Genomic DNA, 22,162 nt, shown 5'->3' on the forward strand with positions numbered 1-22,162 from the left:
ACCACCGCGCCGCCGGCGCACCGCCCGCAGCCCCGCCCCGCCTCGCTGGAGCCGCCGCGGAACACGCCAGAGCCGCCGCCGATCCGATCTCGCCGTTCGTTTTTTTTCCGGTTTCGGTAAAAACCGTTGGTTTAAAAAAAAACCCTTGTTTCGTTTTTTTAGAATGGTTCGCCGGTTTTCACGGTTTAGTTTATATAGCGGACGTTCGTCCGTACGTTCGTTTTAACGAACGGTTTTCGCTCGTTAGTTACAGACAACGAACGTTCGTTCGTTAGCCTGTTCGTCAGTTTTCTTTTTCTCGGATTTTCCGCGATTATTTTCGATCGCGATTTCTGATCCGATTTTCGTTTTAGTTTATCTCTTCGCTCGTTTATCGGAATCAGGCGATTCAAGCGCCTAGATCTTCGTCTCGAAACCCTCTTTCTGTTTAATCAACTTGAACAAGATTTTGGTACTGTAAAATTTGACTTTAGTTCAGATTAGTAAACGGATCTTGTTTCTTTCGCAGTTTGTGTTTCGTTGCTCCGTTTGATTTGATTCTTTTCGCAAACCGGAGTTCTTAAGTTGGACTTTCTGGTCAATTCTTCTTATTTGAGTTTTGCCCGTGCATCTTTGCTTGATTGCTTATGTATGCTATTGTTTGTTTGCGATAGAATTCCCGGAGTGCGAAGCGTGTTACTACGAGTCCCTAGGTTTTGCGGATCGTCAGCAAGGCAAGTAACACATTGATCATACTCCTTCCATACCCAGTTTTTATGCATTAGTTCCAATCCTCAAACATTGCATGATTAGGATGTGATTAACATGTGGGTTGGGAAGTAGTTGATGAGGTAGAACCTATTGCCCTGTTATATTCAAACCCTGCTATGCTCGTAGATGTGGTTTGGGTGAGTGAATCCATGACAGATGTGAGATTGTTAATTAATGGTTCAACTAAGGTGGCAACTTTGATACACATCTGGGTGGATTGCTTGTCGGGCACCTGAAGAATCCAGTGTTGTCCTAGGATATCCCGGAGTACCCGTGTGATCATCCTAAGGTCCGCCACCCAGGCTCAAAGGGAACTGAGATATTTTCATGCTAGAAACTTCCGTGTGCAGCCACAAGCTATTATGGCCTCTAGCATAGTTGAGTAAGTTGCATGAGCTCTTGAAGAGGTGGATCAGCAGGTAGAGGGATGTAGGTTTGGTATGGTCTACCCGGAGTAAAGAGTTAATGTTTCTGAAAGACTGTGTCTCGGTCATCCGTTTCTCAACACCATGTAGTGCGAGAAATCCAACGGAGGAGATCGAGTCTTGTGGGGAAAAGTGCGCAAACCTCTGCAGAGTGTACAATCTAATCATGGTTAGCCGTGTCCCCGGTTATGGACAATTTTGAGTATCTAGTACTTGGATTATCCTAAGTATCTCATCACTCTTAATTAATATTGTTGGGTTGATAATTACTTTTAATTGGGATTGAGTTGGAGGAACCTTCTCAATGATGTTTCAACTACCATGATAGGTAAAATAAAACTTATTCCTTTGTTGTAGGGAAAAATTGGCTTTTCGCAAAAACTATAACCATAGAGCTTTCCACGAGCCAAATATGCATGTAGTAATAGCATTATTCTGTTCTTGCTCTACTGTGTTATATTGCCAGCATATTCCATGTGCTGACCCGTTTTTGGGCTGCAACGTATTATGTTGCAGAATTTTCAGACGAGGAGTAAGGTACGTTAGGTCGTTGCCGTGCAGCTCAGCTATGCCGTTGGAGTTGATGGACTCACTTTATCTTCCAAGCCTTCCGCTGTTATCGTATTAGATGTCCTTAAGCCATATTTATTGTAATAAGTTGTCTTCTGAGACATTCAATGTAATAAGTGTGTGATTGCTACTCTGTTATAAATCCTTCGAGTACTGTGTGTGTCAGCATTACCGATCCAGGGATGACACGGAGGCACAGATACTTGACCGTTTGAGGCCGGGTCGCTACATGAATGAACCGGACGTCCGTAAAGGCTCCACGGCAAGCTTCTATCTCCTGCAGAATCGAGCTGTAGACTCCTCTACCTCCTTCGTTTATTTGCTTAGTCACTTGTGATGCCTCACATGCAATGACAAGGTTTTGCACATTCAAATCAGTGGCTAGGGTAAATTCTTCAGAACATGAAAGTGCTTCAAGGGTTCCAGATCCATGCAATCATCAATCACACGTGCATAAGACCCCAAGTATAAGCCCTTGTCATCCCGGCAACATGCCGACGGCCCCCGTCGACATAGATGGATGTATCCCGACGGCCCAGGTCAAGCCGTCGGCGTAGATAAGCCGTCAGTATATATCCATCTATGCCGACGGGGGCCGTCGGCATCCCAAACTATATGCCTACGACTACCCGGGCGGCGACGACCGTTTACGGCGTGAAGCCTACGTCGACGGGCCTAACGGGGGCCGTCGACATAGCTTTGCCGATGTCATCGATCCACGTGCTCCGCCACATCATCGATCCAAGCCACTCGCCGGTCTGTGGGGTGGCATATCTGTGCCAACGGCCTTGCCGTCGGCATAGGCCTGGCCCATGGCGCCTGCCATGTCATCGATCCGTGCCCTACGCCACGTCATAAATCCAGGGCTCTATCGATCCGTGGCCGTAGCTGTCACATCCCTAGCTTCTAGTACTGCCTAGTGTTTGTATCTTGCTTGCATCGTGTTTAACTTTCATGGAAATTTGAAATGGGGATGACATAAACTCCTAGCACCACTTAAATCAACTAGGGTTTACTAAAATAATTTTCAATGAACCTGAAATGCCCTTCAAAAATGTTCTTGATTTAGGGAAAAAGGTGAAATCCCTAAACATAAATGATGCACATTTTTGCAGGACCAAAATGGGCTTTGAATTAAATCATTATGTATTTGAATTTGTGCATTTAACTGCTATAATAATGTTAATTGCTCAAATAATTCTGAAACTAAATGTGGGCTATTGGAAATAATTCAAATAGTGCCCACAATTATGTGCAGGATTTATAAAAGTGATTTGGTATTTTAAACTAAATCAAAACAAACCTGCAAAATAGAAAAACAGAAAGATCAGGAAGAGAGAGAGAGAGAGAGAAAAGCCAGCCTGGGGCACTTACCTGGCGGCCCAGTAGGCCAGCCTAGGCGACTGGCCCTGCCAGTCGTCCTCAACCTCTACCAGTAGGCAGAGGCGAAGGCGGGCACGACGCGCGCTGAGGCCGCCACCTCCTCCCTGCCTGCCTCAAGCCCCTGAGGCTCTCTCCTAGCGCCACGGAGACGGCCACGAACCTCCCTTGCTCTCTGGTTCTCTCTCCCCCTCGCTCCTCTGCTTCCCCTCCCGATGGCCGAGCATGCCCGTCACCACCGCTCGCTTGTTGCCACGGCCACCGGCCCTTCCTCGCCCATCCAACATGCTCGAGAGCTCCGCCACTCCGTCCCCGTCAACTTCACCAAGCCACGTGAGCTGGGAAGCACCGCAATGCCCTTGACGTTGTTGTCTTCAACCTTCGGCTGCCGAGATCGCCTCTGTTGCCCCGTTCGCTCTGGTCCTCCTCCGAGCTCGCCGTCTGCACCGCCGCAACCGCCGTGAGCCTCTTCCTCGAACCACCCTCTTTGTTGTCTCATTTGCATGCTGGAGCTGCCGCTTTGCTGACGACCGAGAACCGCTGCCACCTAAGCTCGTTGCCGACGGAGCTCCGGTGACCCAATGGTCACCCCGGCGTGCCTAACGTGATTGCCGCCTCGCGTAGTGCCCCGCTAGCCCTTCGCCTCGCTCGTTTGTGCATCGCCGCGTCAACCCTGTGCATGCCCGTACCCCGGCTGCCGCTGTGAGGTTGATTCCGGTGAGCTCGGTCGGGCTCAGCCCCGCCCACTTGCGTAGATGGATGCAGCTGAGCACCAGCTACGCGTAGACGCCCTCTGGCGCGCATTTGGTCGCCTGTGGCCAATTCCCGTGCGCCCCCGCCACATCTGAGCGTTGTCGGCGGCTAAACGCCGGCAGGTTTGACCCAGTGGACCAGGGTTTGACTCCCTGGGTCATTGCCATGTGGGTCACCCCCATTGACATTTTTAGTTAAGATTAATTTAGCACTAATTAATAGGGTTAGTTAGATGAGTCATTGACTGACGGGCCCCGTGTGTCAGGTTTGACTCTGGCCACCCAGGGTACCCACTAACGTCACTGCGACGTAATGTTGATGCAGTAAAGCATTTTCTGGATTTAGTTTATTTTAAATAACCAGGAAATTCTAGAAAATGTTATAAACTTCAGAAAATCATAGAAAATAATCTATAACTCAGAATGAAATAAATTATATATGAAAAATTATCAGAAAAATCCAATCTATCCATTGGTACTGGTTTCATGCATGATAAAGCAACTTAACCTTTTTATATAGATCAAAACATGTTAATGCACTTTGAAAATTCATAGTTTGAATTTGAATTTGAACCTTTGGTTCAAATCAACTCAAACCCTTATGTTGCTAGCTGCATTAGCTCAAATCACAGCATATTTACATGTAATGATCATGCATCATATTGTTGCATTGCATTGATTGTGTTCCTTCTCTGTTGCCGGTGTTGTTCCCCCTCAGCAGACGTTGTTTCGGCGATGAGTTCGGTGACACCGATGAAGAGTTTTACTATCTCCAGAAGTTCCAGGCAAGCAAAACCCCCCTTGTTCATTCCGATACAATCCCACTCTCTCGCTCCTGCTCTCTTTTACTGCATTAGGACAGAAACGATTCATATGTTACATGCTGCGGTAGTTGAACCCCTTTCCTCTGCATGACCTGTTCTTACCACAGTAAATAGATGAAACCCACTAGAATGAGTAGGAGTTGTTTGAGACCTGATGTGCCTACTCATTCATGCTTGTTTGTCATGCCTACTACTGCTTAGAGTTGAGTCAGGTCTGATTCTTCGGGGATGAATTGGAGGCGTGTGAACATGTCCTACTGTTGAGAGCTAAGTGTGTGAACACGATTTGGAAAGGTAACGATGAGAGGCCATGTAGGAGTACATGGTGGGTTGTTTCATTGGAACCGTCCTTAGGAACTGAGATCTGTATGTGTGATTTAAGATCAGCTACTACCACACATTGGGATCCGTAATTGACTCTCTCGACTTATTAACCGCCCTTGTCCTCTGTCTAGGAGTTGCAAGTAGTTTCTGGTGTTTGTAGTATGCTGGAGGCCGTTCATAGCGCTGACCCGAGGGGTGGGATGTGATGCAGTAGGCACGTGGCCCGATGTACCTAGTCACCCGTTTTGTGTCCCGGGAACCCTGCACACATCGTTTGGGGCCGTAGTGGAAACCTCGGTCGGACTCCCTGCGGATGGAACCTGAATAGGCGATAAACCTGGACTAGGGGCTTGTGTGGTTAGTCAGGTTGTGGCCGACACCCTCGCCAGGCTTCCGCTTGAAGGTTGCCGAGATACATGACGTGTACATGGCGGTAAGTGGCGAGAGCGTGCATGAAGAACTACACCCCTTCAGCTACGATCTTGTACCCTTGGGAGGGTCTTGTGGATAGTCAGGCTTCTCATCCTTTTTCATTTGTAGTTGTCCATACTTAGACATGTTATACTTCGGTTGCTTGTATGCTCTGTATGTTGGGTCATGTGACCCATGATTGTAATTCTTACTATGTATGACTCTTTGGAGCCTTATGAATAAATACTTTGAGTCGTAGAGTCTTGTTGTGATGCCATGTTGTATTTGCACATATCGACCATATTGTGTGTATGATTTTGAAATGCTTGGTATGTGTGGGATCCGATAACCTAGTTGTTTATTCTTGGTAGCCTCTCTTATGGGGAAATGTCTCCTACACTACAAAAAAAATACACTTCCGTGATGATACGTGTTTGTCACAGTAGGTCGCATTTTTTGTCATGCATGTACATCCATGACAAATTTATGACAGAATCAAGATAGTCATACCCGTGCTGTCGTAGAAGTGTTCCATGACATTACCAAAATTATCATCACGGAAGTGTCCACTTCCATAACGATAAATCGCGCGTCACGGAAGTGCTTTCGTCAAAGGTGACCGACACGTGGCATCCACCGTAACGGAACGCCGTTAAGTTATCGGGTCAGGTTTTGGATCCGATAACCCGTTAACAACCAGGACCAATGGGGATTTTCCACGTGTAAAATTCTGATTGGCTGACGGAAACACGTGTCAGCTCCGCGTTGGCACATGTGTCACTCATCCAATGGGCGAGATGCGCCTATGATATGCTGACACGTGGACCGGCCCAAAAGTGGCCCATAAAGTTTAAATGGGCCGGCCCAACTAAAGGCCCACAAGATTTTGCAGTCCATAATGGGCCAGCCCAGCAAAAGGCCCACGAGATTTTTCGTATCATAATGGGCCAACCCAGCTAAAGGCCCACGAGATTTTGCGGGCCATAATGGGCCGGCCCAGCTAAAGGCCCGTGAGATTTTGCGGACCATAATGGGCCGGCCCAGATAAAGGCCCAACATTCTCAGTTAAGGCCCGTACGGCTAGTGTCAAATCGGCCCGTCAACAGCCTGTCCTATACTTGTCATCATCACGGCCCATGATCACTTCTGGCCCGTTAACAGTCCGCTAAGTATATGGGCCGAATTACGTCCCGGTGTATTTCCGGCCTGTTAAAGGTCCTGCTTCATTTGGGCCCATTTACAGGCCATTGAAACTTTCATCCCATAAACGACTGTGAAGGATTTGGGTCATATTCGGCCATGTCTGACATTCGGCCTATTAGCGGCCCGCCATAGATTTGGGCCACTCTCGGCCTGTTGTGATTTTCGGCCTGTTAACGTCGGACGAAATCCATGGGCCATATGTGGCCCAATGTCACATCGGGCCCATTAACGGCCCATATAAAAATGACGATAATCTAGCCCGACCGAACTTCCGGCCTATTAAAGCCCGTGTATTAGGTCGGCGCATTTACGACCCGTCCGAATTTCGGCCTGTGAAAGATCCGCATCGTAAATGGGCCCAATCTCACTTTCGGTCTTTTAAAGGCCCATGTTTTTTATGGGCTCGAGATATTTACACCTGTAAACGGCCTATTGTTACTGAGGGCCCAAATTATGTTTAGGCCTGTTAAAGGCCCACTATGGGCACAGGCCTACCAGAAAAATATGAAATCTTATGCTGATTTAGGCCTAGATATTTTTAGTGGGCTACATGCAAATTTCGGCCCATAATCGTTTTTAGCCCAATTGGAATGGGCCCGACGAATGTTGGCATGTTGGGCTCCTATGAAGCTTTCAGCCGAATACATTACTAAGATAAACCTACACTATACGAAAATAGCGTCGTAATTATTGCAGCCTTTGGTAGCAGCATAAATGATGTATCACAACAAAAGGCTTGTTGGCATAAAGTTTACAGTCCTTGCAGATAAAAGCACCATCAGATGTATAGAAGCACAGATCATTTGACCTGAGTGCTAATGTTTCAGGCTATAGAATCTGATGGAGCAGCACGATCTTCACCTTTTTTCCGCCACTGCTATTGAACAACGAAGCGAATGTCTGATTTGTCTGGTTCAAAACCATTCATATCTTGATGACATTTGTCAACCACTATTCTTGTTTCCAAAACGACGTCCATTAGGGATTGGACTTGTGTCTGCAGCACAGATATATCACTCTGTCTAGCAGGAAGATTTTGTTCAGTAGGCGATTTGGACGAGGTTACCTTGACAACCAACCCAGAATTACGCAGGAAGGTGCTTTTTGCACTATTAGTGGAGAGATACTGACGCACTGCAGCAAGAGGTGACATTGTGCCTGTGGTAGCCTCGTCACCTTCAGGTGGTTGTGGCTGTTCAATCATTTTTTCCATAGCTTCCTGAAAGTTTGAACTTGTAGATTAGTGTACCAGATAAGTTACTAATGAGACAAAAACAAACAAAGTAGGTTACACGTTTATACATAACTTATTTTGGTGAACTACTGTAATACATTAGCATGTATTGTAGTGCTAACTACATAATAAAATCACTTTCGGAACATATGTCCATGTAGCATGCCTACTGTATTGTCTATTTCCTCACATTCGTTGACATCTAAGGATAAAGAGACATGGTTTAAAGTAGGATGAACATAGTATGACATCATTCATATCATGGGCAAACAGATATAAAACAAACAGACTATTTTATCATTGTGTGCACACGTGAACATAACAACTAGAATACAGATCAAGACCAAAAGAATATCCTTCATCTCTTTTAAACCATGTAAGGTGAAATGATACGTTAAGACAACTGTGTATAAAAGTGAACAGAGTAACTGACATTGGCTGCAAACCAAGTAGTTAAATGAACACATCACATTACCAATCAGTTCAAAGGCAGGAAGAGTAAGGACTTACAACAACGGCTTGAACTGGTGTGCTCATGCCCTTCATCTTGCTGGTGTGGCAATCCTTGAAGATTTGCACTGCATTCGGTTCAGGTTCTTTTTGGCCCGCACAGGCTTTCCTGTGTATTTGGAACAAGTCAATATAGATACGATAATATGGCATAGAAAAAAGAAGGAAGTAGCAGCTATTTACAAGAGCCTCACAGTGTGCAATATAGCTACGAGATCCTATTGTGTGTTGGAATTTCACTTTAGAATGGTTGGTCTTGTTCTTCAAACAGTTAGCCTAGAAGAAGATACACTTGTAAGGCACATACATAAATACAAGTTCAATATGTGGTCTGATCAAATACATATAGCCTACCTGATACTTTGGACCAAACCAGTGTTTAACGAGGGTTGTCCAGTCTTCATGTGTAATATATTCCACTGGAGATGTTTGGGCGATTTCATTGTTAGCCTTGCCTTCAAAGTGAGATTTTCTAAGGTGGTACCGATACTGTCGCAGAGCAGACTGAAAAACATGAGTGCATGCTTGTTTAGTTGCATCATCTTTCGGATCCAACTTGAACCTCATCTGTTGAAAAAAGAATGTGAGTCTTATTAGGAGGAAGCTAGAAAGTATGGGACAGAGCAAGACAATATTACTAATTGCGATGAATAACATTACTTACGGATAAATGGTCAAGGAAGGTGTTAAACTGGGTATTGTTTTTCTCATTCCTGTACTGGATCCACGTTGGGAGGATACGTGCATGACACCTAACGACAACGGCTGCCTCTGATACTAACTTGGCTGACTCTGTAGCATCACGTGGCCTTTTTAAACCTGCCTCAAAATGGATCTCCATTCTTCCTCCTTTAGATTTTGTTAATCTGTCAAGCATTATCCCTGATGTCTGTTTCCGCTTGCGTCGTGGTGCTAGTTCAACAACGAATATGGAAAGTGTTAATGTACATCAAACTGTGAGAGTACATATAAAGGAGCATGCAACTGCAACTTGACTCGGTCAGGTACCGTCTTGGTGTTGATGCTCATGAGGTTCATCTGATCTTGCCAAGTCCTGTTGTGTCAGCAGTGCTTCGGAAGTAGTGTTAGGTGTGAAGGCAGCTTGGGAACTGGCCAGTTCCGGAGCAAACGAACGAGTAACTCGTTGAGATGCTGGTACAGTTGAAGCGGATGCTGCAGCTGGTGGAGCAGGTGATACTATGTTTGTAGATTTAGCCGGTGGACTTGGGCCTTCTACTGCACTATAAGTACCGGCAGAATCTGGACGGCCGATCCTTTTCCGTTTCACCCGACGAGTAACACCACTCCCTACTATATTATTTCCTTGCTCTTTTTAGACTTTGCCATGTCAAGCTGTACCCACAACACAAAAGAATAAAATCGCTCTTCAGAACTCATTGATGCATGATACAGACAAGCAATACTTTGATGTAAGACAACCGTATGAGGATGGAATATGTAAGGAAAACAGGACGACATGACATATTCACAGCTACAATGTGTAAACTAAGCAGAAGGATTTTCAAGAAAATAGAAGTGATGCAAGCTAGACACCATATGAAAGATGTAACCAATATTACTCTGCCAAGTTAAAAGTGTCTTGTCATAAGTGGCAATTCGAAAAATTAGAAGCAGTACAACGTAGAAATCAATGCAAGATGCAACCACTATCAAACTGCCATGTTAAAAGTGTCCAATCATGAGTGACTGATGCGGGATACACAACAACAGTACTTTGATGTAAGAACATGGTATGATAGATAGATGTAGTATATTCTAGACACAGAACACCATGTCATATGCACATGTATAACGTATGAACTCAGCAGGTGCAATTTAATCAAAATAGAAGAAATACAGGCTAGACAACATATGCAACATGAAACAAATTATCACACTATCAACTTAGAGCAAGCACCTGCGATGGAGTACGGGAGATGAACTCATCATGTAGACTTGGGACTTCAACTTCATTAGCAGTAGTAGTGGAAAATCTAGAGTGTCTCTGTTTGCGTCGGTGCGGAGGACCACCAACATCCCCTAACTTAATCTTTTCCTTCCTATTTTCTGATATTGCCTTATGAAGTCAAAACCACAAGAAGATGAATAAAATTAGCTCTGCATAACTGGTTGATGCATGACACAGACAAACACTACTTTGATGTAAGGCAAGCGAAGGATAGGAGCATGGAATATATACAAAAAAGACAGCGTTTCATATTCACACGTACGATAGGAGGATGGAATATGTATGAAAAAACAGTAAGCGGAAGGCATTTCAACAAAATTAGAAGAAATGAAAGATAGGCACCATATGAACATGCAACCAATATCACTCTATCAGGTAAAAAGTGTCTCGTCGTAAGTTCCATTTCAAGAAATTAGAAGCAGTACAAGCTAGAAGACAATGCAAGATGCAACCTACATCACAGTCCCAAGTTAAATGTGTCTTATGGATAAGTGATCGTTGTAGGTATAAGTTGTAAGCTACGCAGATGCAATTCAACATAATCAAAAGCAATACAAACTAGATATCATATGGAAAACGCAGCCACATATAATAGTTCCAAGTTAGAGCAAGCACCTGGGATGGTGGAGTAGGGGAGATGTGCTCATCATGTACACGTATGTTCTAGAAACAGGAACACGTGTCATATTCACAGGCATTATGTGTAAAGTAAGCAGATGCAATTCAACAAAGTTAGAAGCAATACAAGCTAGACATCATACGCAACTTGCAACCACATATAATAGTGCCAAGTTAGAGCAAGCACCTGTGATGGTGGAGTAGGGGAGATGTGCTCATCATCTACACAACTACGTTGACTGTCTAGCCTTGCGTTGTCTTATGAATCTTGTTGGGAGGATGGCAGAGTAGAATCTGTAGAGAACCTCCGTTTCAGTTGCTCGGAAGGACCACCATCATCCAATGCCTTGCCAATTTCCTTCAGCTTTATTGATTTTGCATTGTGAGGTCAAACCGACAAGAAAAAGGAATATAATTCGCTCTTCAAAACTCATTCATGCATGATACTGACGAACACTACTCTGATGAAAGGCAAAGTCATGATACGAGGATGGAATATGTACGAAAAAATGGACGGCTTGACATATTCACACCTATGATGTGGTAACTAAGCAGAAGGCACTTCAACAAATTTGAAGCACTGCAAACTAGACACCATATGAAAGGTGCAATCAATATCATTCTGCCAAGTTAAAAATGTCTTGTCATAGGTGGCGTTCATCAAACTAGAAGCAATACATGCTAGAAATCATATTCAAGACGCAAACCAATATCACACTGCCAACTTAAAGGTGTTCCATCATAAGTGACTGATGCAGGATACACAAGAAGAGTAGTTTCATGTAAGAACATGGTGTGATAGACAGATATAGAATGTACCAAAAACAGGAAAGCGTGTCATATTCACACGTATCATGTGTAAGCTAAGAAGATGCAATTTACACTAATTAGGAGCAATACAAGGTAGACACCATATGCAACATGCAACCAGATATCACACTGCCAAGTTAGAGCAAGCACCTTGGATGGTGCAGTAGGGGAGCATAGACTTGGACCTTGTAATGCACTATCAGTACAAGGAGAATCGGTACAGATGCTCCGTTTACGTTGCTGCAGAGGACCACCATCATCGCCTTCCTTACTCTTTTCCTTCCTCTTTCTTGATTTTGCCTTGTCAAGTCAAACCCACAAGAAAAAGGAATAAAATTTGCTCTTCAGAACTCATTGATGCATGATACTGACGAACACTACTTTCATGTAAGGCAGCCGCATGATAGGAGGACGGAATATGTATGAAAAACAGGATAGCGTGACATATTGACATGTATGATGTATAAAGTGTAAACTAAGCACAAGGTGCTTGAACTTGTTAGAAGCAATGCAAGCTAGAAACCATATGAAAGATGAAACCAATATCACTCTGCCAAATTAAAAGGGTGCCCTAACAAATGTATTGACCAAATTAGAAGCAATACATGGCAACAGGCTAGAAATAATATGCAATATGCAACGAATAAAGATGACTCATCGTAAGTGATTGATGCAGGATACAGAAGGGAGGTAGTTTCATGTAAGAACAAGGTGAACACATAGATGTAGTGTGTACCAAAAATAGGAAGGAATGTCATATTCATAGGTATAATGTGTAAACTAAGCAGATGCAATTTACCCTAATTAGAAGCATTACAAGCTAGACACCGTATGCAACATGCAACGACATATCACACTGCGAAGTTAGAGCAAGCACCTGTGATGGTGGTGTGGGGGAATTGCGGTCATCAACTAGAGAGCTATGTTGACTATCTTCATTTAGCCTTGTTGTTTCTTGAGAATCATGTGGGGAGGATGACACTGCACTCTTTAAACGAGTATGGCGTCTCACAGTAACCCACCCGGTTGACTGTCTCATCATAAGTGATTGACGAGGGATACAAAAGAGCATTAGTTTGATGTACGAACATGGTTAATAGACATATGTAGTACTCCCTCCGTTTGGAATTACATGTCACAAAAATGGATGTATCTACAACTAAAATACATCTAGATATATTCATTTCTTGGACGAGTAATTCCGAACGGAGGGAGTATGTATCAAAAACAGGAAGGCATGTCATTATCAAAGGTATAATGTGTAAAGTAAGCAGATGCAATTTAACTAAATTGGAAGCAATACAAGCTAGACACCATATGCAACATGCAACCACATTTGACAGCGCGAAGTTAAAGCAAGCACCTGGGATGGTTGTGTGTGGCAATTGAGATCATCAACTGCAGAGCTACGTTTACTGTCTCCAACTGCTGACACTGCATCCTTTAGAGCGCTGAAACGCTTAGTGCTTATCTTCGAATTACACTGGAGCGACTTCTGTCTTTTCTTTTCAGCATTCATCAACACTGCGTCAGAGTCTGAAATACCCATGCACAAAAAACAATAGTGTGAGTATGGGTGAAGTGTGTGCACAATTAGTACAGTGTAAAGGTAGCAGATAGCAGGTCGGTGAGAAATAAATGACGGGAGACATATGGTAGCTCTGCAACATGCATGGCACACTAAATTACTACAGGATTCTATGAAAATAACATTCGACTGAAAACAAATTGGCCAGTCCATTTTTTATGCACCGTCCGATGTACAAAGAACGGGCAGATCGCCTTCATCTACCTCCAGCCAGTCAGTGTTGATGATCTTCCTCAAAACGACAGCGACCACCGGCCCAGTCCCCTGCTTGCGCCCTCCTCTCGACCTCACCGCACCGCCGTGCTTGGCACCGCCCTCCGGCAATCCATTCAAGCCTCGCCGACCTCCAGATCGGGTGCAAGCAGCTCCTGTGCCCCACACCCCTATGATAGACACCGATGCGCCGCTTCCCCGGCGAACAGGCAGACTAGGTGCTCCGCGCGCCTAAGCGGGTGCTGCTTCTTTTAATTGCGGTTTGACTGACCCTGAATTGAAATCCAGGCGGGCTACTGACCTCTATCAAAGGTGAAATAGTAAAGGGAGGAAACCTTGTGCATTTAGTATCACGAAGAAGATGCAGTAAGAAGCGCTCAACTAGTTTCTTTCGTGGGATGAATACGGTGTGAGCAGAGACGTAAGGTTTGCACGAATAAGGGAAGAGGAGTACCTCTTTCTGCTGGCAGTGCTGTGTCCTCCTTCTCTTTTTCCAACGATCTTCTTGTGGTTCGCCGGAAATGAGAAGTTGTGGAGGACGGTGCAGCCTTGGACGAACCCATGGCCAAGTTGTTGAGTGTGGTGCGGTGGCCGTCTGTCGGCAGCGGGGAAGCAGATCCGAGGCGGCGAACGACGGCGTAGCGGGAACAGCTCCGGTGCGGTGGACGGTTGCGATAGTGGAGCGGCAATAGTGAGGCGCAGGACGGCGTGGTCGGAGTGGTTCTGGTACAGCGCACGTCGGCGTCGTGGAGGCAGCTCTACCTCGGCTTCAGCTGCTATGTCCTTGAGGGCGTTGCGGTTGCGGTTGTGTTGGATGACGATGTCGGGGTACCGACTCCGGCGTGATGGAGGAGGGCGGCGGTGGATTGGGCGCTATGGGGTGGAGGATGGAGGAGGCTGGGGTTTCGCGGCTGGTGGAGAGGACGTTTTGGCGCCCACGGAGTATGAATGGGGAAACAGAGGGAGGCGGGGAACTAAGGGGGGACAATGTTTCGGTTTGGGACGCGCTTGTTTGAAATTTGGGGAAAGTTACAAACTTTGCCCCCATCTAAAATTTTGGACATATTGCGGGTTGGGGGTAGGACAGTAATCTCAGGTGTCCCAAATGTGGGCGGGATAGATTTCGGCTGAGCGCATGGGTGTTTAGGCGCCCACGGCGTATGAATGCTTCTCGGAAGCGGTTGAGACTGGCATCTTGGTGAAGTTACAAACCTAGCCCGGTTTAGACCTTTGGACATCGGGCCGATAGACTACACGGGCCAGAGTCAGGACAGTAATTTCTTACCACCAAACATTAGTCTCGCGCGGTTTCGGGTGACCAGAGGCCTATTTGGCGCTTCATTCAATATTTGGGAGCAGAAGCATTAACGTTTTCGGTTCTCTTGAATTGAACATTCAAGATTTGTCAAACTTCACAAATCTTTACTCTTGAAAATCCTAAAGCTACAATTATTTTGGAATGGAGGTGGTACATTTGAATATACATTGTACACGAGTATATATTAAAAAATATGCAACTTACCTCAGTTCATGCATGGTTCCAGATATAATCTCCTTGGTTGCAAAAAAAAATTAGACATGCGTATGAATATATATAGCATGTTCAAACGCACAACATAGATTGATGCCCCTCTTTACATCTGATTTACAAATGCCATTATCTCGGGTTCAAATAGATGAATGCACTTCCTATGAATTCGAATCTTCGAAACCCCCTTTATGTTGAATTCGACATGTATTCTATTTCGTAGCTAGCAATTTGGAATGTATCCATGCAAGTGACAAATGTATAAAGTGCTTCACACTAACAACATGGAGTGCACTAATTAATGTTTATATATGAATTGCAAAAGCATCCATTGCATGTATTTCAGACCGCTCTCACTCTATGGATCGATAATATGAAATAAACACATGCACATGCTAGAATTCAATAGAGTATGGGTGTCTGATAGACCGATTTTCGTCCATACATAATTTGCAAAATTCATGATCTCATCCAAAAATAATAATGCCATTTATATTTTAATTTAATGCGTAGAACCGCCTTTTACACGTAGATGCACTATGCCTCGGCCCGTTCTCACAAACGTGCTATATATCTCTCTATCTACCGCATAAGTGCACACACTTTATATGCATCGGCATTTCTCTTTCACACATGCTCACAATCTCTCTCGGGGTGTCGGGGAGTCTCACGCAGATGCTCTCTCTGTATCTCTCTCTCTTTCTGACTACTATGTACCACTCTTTTCACTAATCTCAGTTGGAAAACAATATTTCTCTCACATGCATATATACACACGCACGGTCTCTACTAGCCCTCTATACCCACATAAATGTGCCTACGTGTCTTCCGCACGCACATTATCTTTAGGCCTCTCTCGCACACATTGCCCCCCCCAGACACACCTCTCTCTTAGTAGTTGGCAGATATGATTCCATCATATCATTCGGTAGGATATCCCTGACTGTTAGGCTGGATGGTAATACGAGGCAAATTTTTACCCTAGTTCGGACCCTTGCAGTTGAGGAAAAAGCCTACTCCTGGTACTGTATATTAGTGATAGGGGTGTGTACAAAGTACATGTGAATACCAGGCATTGTGCGTGTGTGTATACTATCGACGAACTAGCCCCCAAGCTTCTATAACATACTGGGGGCCTAGGGTTACAAATCATATATAGTCGGCTTATCACCAGTGGGGATAGAGTCCTCCGCGACTCTGGTAGCTAGCTTCGTGTTGTACGCCGAGTCCTCCACATGGGTCTTCGTATAACGCATCTTGATCCAACCTATGTGGCGCAGGATGGAACCGACCCATGAGTCCTCATGTTGACCCACCACAACTAGAAATGATGTGCCCACCACACCACACACGCAATCGGCCACTAAGAAAATAAGCATATACAATAGTACAATGTTATACATGAAAGTTAATTGCATGGTGCATCCAAAAATATTTGTTCTGCATTGTGAATGTTTATATATTCTCCTAAAATATTAGTCACGGGAAAGAGAAACGAAGGGCATATCTCTCCTTGTCTCCACCGGACATCCCCTCTTTCTACACCAGTTTCACGTACGCACACAAACTATCTCTCGGCCCTCTAAAAGTATGCATGCCCACGACACATTCACGCATGACGGTCACTGTATTTCAAGCTAAAGCACTATACGGTCACTGGAGTTCAGAATATGCTCATTACGGTCACCGTATACATTCTCGTGGTGATCATACGGTATCTAGCTCACGATACGTCTCCGTATTTTCTTGATGACACTGACGGACTTTGCAATTGATGCGTGCTCCGTATTTTGTTGACGACACTTACGGTCATTGTATTTGAAGCGAAAGCACGATATGGTCACTGGACTTCAGAATAAGCTCATCACGGTCACCACATACATTTTGTCGTGCTAACCAACATGTGGTTGGATGGTTAGGAGGACAGTGGTTTCTCGAGCCCACCAGGGTTAAAGTCCGGGTGCTCGCATTTATCCTGGGTTAATTTCAGTATTTTCCGTCGATGTGCGTTCGGTGGGAGGAGACGTTCCACTCGACTACGAGGCACCTATGGTGACTTCGTAAAATCCGAAGATCATATGCTGGCCCACTCTCTCGAAGGTGCTCATAGGGGTAGCGTCTGCGTGTGTGCGCTTATAGCGGTGAGTGCTTCCGCGTATATATGAGCCCGTGCGTCTGTACCGTGTTAAAAAATACATGTCATGATTATACGGTCACTGGCTCACCCGTACAACTCCGTATTTTGTTGATGACACAATCAATTGACCAGTCCAACGTTCCACGTGGCGCAACTAGTGTTGCACCATCGGGGCGCGTAACCGTGGGGCCCACCCGTCAGCCCGTATATAAAGAAAGAAATGGTAGTTTGAGTCTGTACTGTATTAATAAAATACATTTTAGGGTGATCATATGGTCACTGGCTCACCATACAGCTCCGTAATTTGTTGATGACACGATCAATTGACTAGTCAAACGGTCCACATTCAGCAGCGCACATTACCATAGGGCCCACCCGTCAGCGCGTATATGAAGGACATAAATGGTAATAAATTAGTGGTCGGTGGGTACTCGAAGTCGTGAGACCTCTGGTTGGCAGTCGCCGGTGGTGGGGGGGCGTTGATTGGGCGGTGGGGTGGGGATCACCGGAGAAAAAGCTCGGCGCGGGGGGCCTAGAGGGATGGCCGGTGCGGCGGCGGACCGGCGGTGAGGAGTGGTTTTGGGGCGGGCGGGGCGGCGTGGTGGCGCGGGCCGGCCGCGGGCGGCGCTGGCCGGCGGTTCGGCCGGTGGTGGCTGGCGGCTCAGGGGGGTGTAGTTTGATGATAAACTGCAGACCCTTGATTTCGTATCCAACGGCTGGAAAATCTAATGACAAGAGATGAAAAAGTCAGTCGACTGACGTGTAGCCTCACCCCGCACGTACACATGCACGCACGCAAGACACACACGCATGCAGGCGTGCAACACTGATACGTACACACAACGAACACATGCACGCATGCAGGCGTGCAACACTGACGCGTACACATGCACTCACGAACACACGCACGTACGCACACATGCATGCTACACTGAAACGTACCCTTGCACGCACGCAACACTCGCACGCCTGCATGCACACAGCACACGACGCAAGACACACACTCAACCTATACGTGCATGCACCCTTTGTTAAGGACATGGATTGTTACGGGTATTAATCAATCTTATCTGTGATAAGCAGAACATTGATGTTTGTAGCGGTCTTTATGTCTAGGTTTGTATCTCTATAGTCCCTCTCACACACACCCACGTAGGTGGGGGACGTGCACGTAGAGAAGAGGTGCACGCATGTGGTACCCCAGCTCAGAGAAACCGGAACGCCCCGTATTCCAGCCCAGAGATTGAGGAGAAGTCTTCTGGAATACGGCACTGCTTAGCATAGAACAAACCAGCTTTCTATTATTACACGAATATGAATACAAGGTCTCCGATATTACAATGAATAACATCGGCACGACGACACTACGCCCTCCTCAGTTGCTCTATGCAAGCAGCAGAACAACTCGAAGCAGCGGAAAAACTTCTAGCAGCGCAACAACGACAACGGTGGTGAACTCCACTCTGGAGGGAATCTGGCTGGAACGCTTATCCTAGGTCACGAACACAGGAACAACACCAAACAAGCAAGCAATCCAGGCACGACCTGCAAACTGGCATGACACGCCAGGTCAGTACATTGAATGTACTTGCAAGCTCACAATAACCAGAAGCATTCAAGACCAACAACAGCATGGAAATTACAGGTTAAGCAGGAATTATCATGAGATCATCAGGATAACATGGCATGAACAACATGAACATAATATTGCTAGAACAATATGATCATGGCATGAACATATAAATCTGATGATACTAGCATGCAACATGATGACACTACATGCACCATTTATTCTGCTTGGGTTACCTCGTAACCATCACATGCATCACTTACCAACTTCGGACATTACACGATCATCTCAGGATCAAATCAAGCTTGGTATAAACAATACTGTAGTAATCATCAAATGACTACAACAAGGAGCTTGATATTTACCCACGATTCTCGCACAACATCACGAATATCCAACAACTCGGTATCTTCGATACCACGGTGATCATTCCGGCGATCACAACCATGACCAACACTTGGTCTCAAACGGTGATCTTTCCGATGATCACAACCATCTTATCTCCTCATCGAACCGGGGTTGTTATTGAGCACATTATTATTAATACTGTTGACTCATAGTGTGACCAACATGAACTGGGCCCTTATCCGCGGGCGCGACTATCGATAGATTTAATATACACTCTGCAGAGGTTAGTACACTGTACCCACACTACGGAACCCATGGCCTCGCACTCCCATTCGGGTGGACCAACGGCGTTCCGACAAAACCGATCTACTGCCATGACACTCTCCCGGCCACTCCGACCCACTCACAACTGGGCTAGTCCTGGGTGGCCCCGTGTCTACCAAAGACACAATGACCACCGTCATGGAAAAAACGTCCCTCACGGGATCCGGATCCATAACAACAACAACGGGCACACAAGGTTATGTCTGCTTACCAGGCCAAGGTACGCACGCCCATAACCTTCCCTCGTTGGAGGCACCGGCGAGAGTCACGACAATAGACCCAGTTAGGACCTTCCCATAAAGGTAAGCATGGTTGCACCGGTCAGCTCGATATGGTGGCACCATGACTCAGCCAATAGTTGCTCAAGTTCAATTTAATCCGGTTAAACTTGAATGCAATATGCCGAGCCATGATAAAATAACATGATGCAATTACAATGCATTAACATGATATCAACATAAGCACGAGGTGCAACATAACTATCCACCATATCCACAATGAATCATATCCAACTGAGCATAGTATAATGACGAGCATGAATATCACAAGTACAACACTACTCATAGAAACCTAGCATGACCACTAGCATAAACAATAAATATCATGCAAGACATATCAACAATGCTACCATGCAATCATTTAACCAACTGGTTGCAAAGGGACATGCATAACGACGGCGCTCGGAACAGACGTTAGTCATGCACCGAAGGCCATCACCAACATCAACATGTACTACTAGCAAGCATAAGCATATGAAAGGGATACTAGCAACTAGTACAAGATAACCAGGTGCATAACAACATAGCGAGCAAGTAAACACTAACCCAGAAGCATTACCGAAACAACGATAACCATATTTTAAACAAGCAATCATTTAATAAATATTCGAGTTGGAAACCATGGCTACTGAATGACTATCATGCAAGTGGGTATTGTGGCTTGCCTGGGGAGGAAGAAAACACATGGAAGAAGTGCGAGAAGCTCGCGGAAAGAATCACCGGAAAACGTTCTCTCTCGGAAGGGGCTGATTAAGCGTAAGGGCAAAATGGTCATTTTCAGAATGGCAAAACATGGTGAAAATGATTCCATCAGAACGGGCTGGACGAAACGAAGAAGTGGGCTTTGGAATCACCTGATTTTGGAGTTGGGAGTAAAAAGATATAATGGTTTTTCTGCCAGGGACCTATCTATAAAGAAATCATCACAAAGATGCCCTTGGTTGGAAAAACAGAACGCGCCTTTCCGAAAATACGTTTTCCAGAAAGGAAAGCGCATTTTAGCCCGACACAGAGGAGAATGCGCTTTCGTGTGTGGGAGACGTATTCGCGGGAATACGCCTCCACTTATCCACGTCAGAGGAGCGCGGGGTCAACGCTGGGTGGCTGACAAGTGGGGTCGCGCTCGGGTGGGGCGCACCTGGCCAAGTCAGCGCCTTCAACCTCTCGCGCCGGCGTTCGGCTGCGGCAGAGGAGGATCCCGACGGGGCTCATCGGTGATTCCGGCCGCCTCCCGCGGTGCTCGGCACACCAACATGCTCGGGGGACCGAGCCGCATCGCCTGGTCGGCCTCCCGGTTGCTGAAGACGACGGGAACGGGAGCAGCCTCGACCGCAGCGGACGGCCTCGTCGGGCGGCGACGGGCACGGCTCCCTAGTGCGCCGGAGGGTGAGGGAAATGGCAGTGGAGGGTCGCCGGATGGAGATAGGGGCTCTGGTGGTGGAAGAAGGCAAGGAGGGGGACGACTTTGAGCGAATTTAGTCGGGACAGAGCGGTGGCTGTGGCGACGAGGGGAAGGAATGAGAGCTCCTCGAGCTTGTTTGGGTGGTCGGGGAGGAAGCTAGGAGGGAGGGAAGAAGCTTGGTGAGGTCGAGAGGCCTCGGGGTTGGCATATATAGGCGGGGGAGGAGGGGGTCGAGCTGGCGCCACCACGGACGCATGTGCTCGCGCATGAGCTCGGAGGCAGGTGACGAGGGGGGCACAGGGGGAGCTCACGGGGAGGAGGAGGCCAAAGGAGGCGCAGGGAGGAAGAGACGAGGAGGAAGACGATGGTCGGCGCACTATGCTCTCGTGGGCGTTCGGCGGCGAGCGTCGGTGAGGAAGCGGACGGAGGGGGAGAGGGGTCCAGGGGAACGACGACGACGCGGGCCAGCTGCTGGACACGCTCAGGCGCGCGAAGCCGACAAGGGGGAGAGGAGCCCGAGCGAGAAGCCATCCAGGGCGCGGCCAACGGCAGCAGAGCGTGCACATTGTTATGCCATTAATGCGGTCACCGCATGCACTCGCATGTAGTGGGGGAAATGAGCTGGAGCGTGTTGTCTAGTGGTAAGTCCTTCCAGGGTAGGTCTCAACTACGGTGGTAGTTCGGTGAAAACTACTATGGTTAAATGGTAATCAGCCTCTGAAGTTTACTGCAGTAAACTGGATCATGAAACAGTGACCAACTGAGGTGAGATTAGAGCCAAACGAGTTGTCTGGGGTTATTAGCTTAGGAAGTACTACCATACTGGGGAGTTTGGTAGGAAATGGACCAACATTTAATGCACTTGCTTTGCAACTTCATAATCTGGTCCAGAAACTTGATCAGGAAGGTGCACTCACATGGAGTGTCAAATTGAGCTCAAATTGGGCAAGGCAGAGTCATTTGGTCCTATGAAGATGCTCAAAAAGTCTCATAC

The sequence above is a fragment of the Triticum aestivum genome, chromosome 3D (genome assembly GCF_018294505.1).
Source record: "Triticum aestivum cultivar Chinese Spring chromosome 3D, IWGSC CS RefSeq v2.1, whole genome shotgun sequence".
In the NCBI taxonomy this organism is placed as follows: domain Eukaryota; kingdom Viridiplantae; phylum Streptophyta; class Magnoliopsida; order Poales; family Poaceae; genus Triticum; species Triticum aestivum.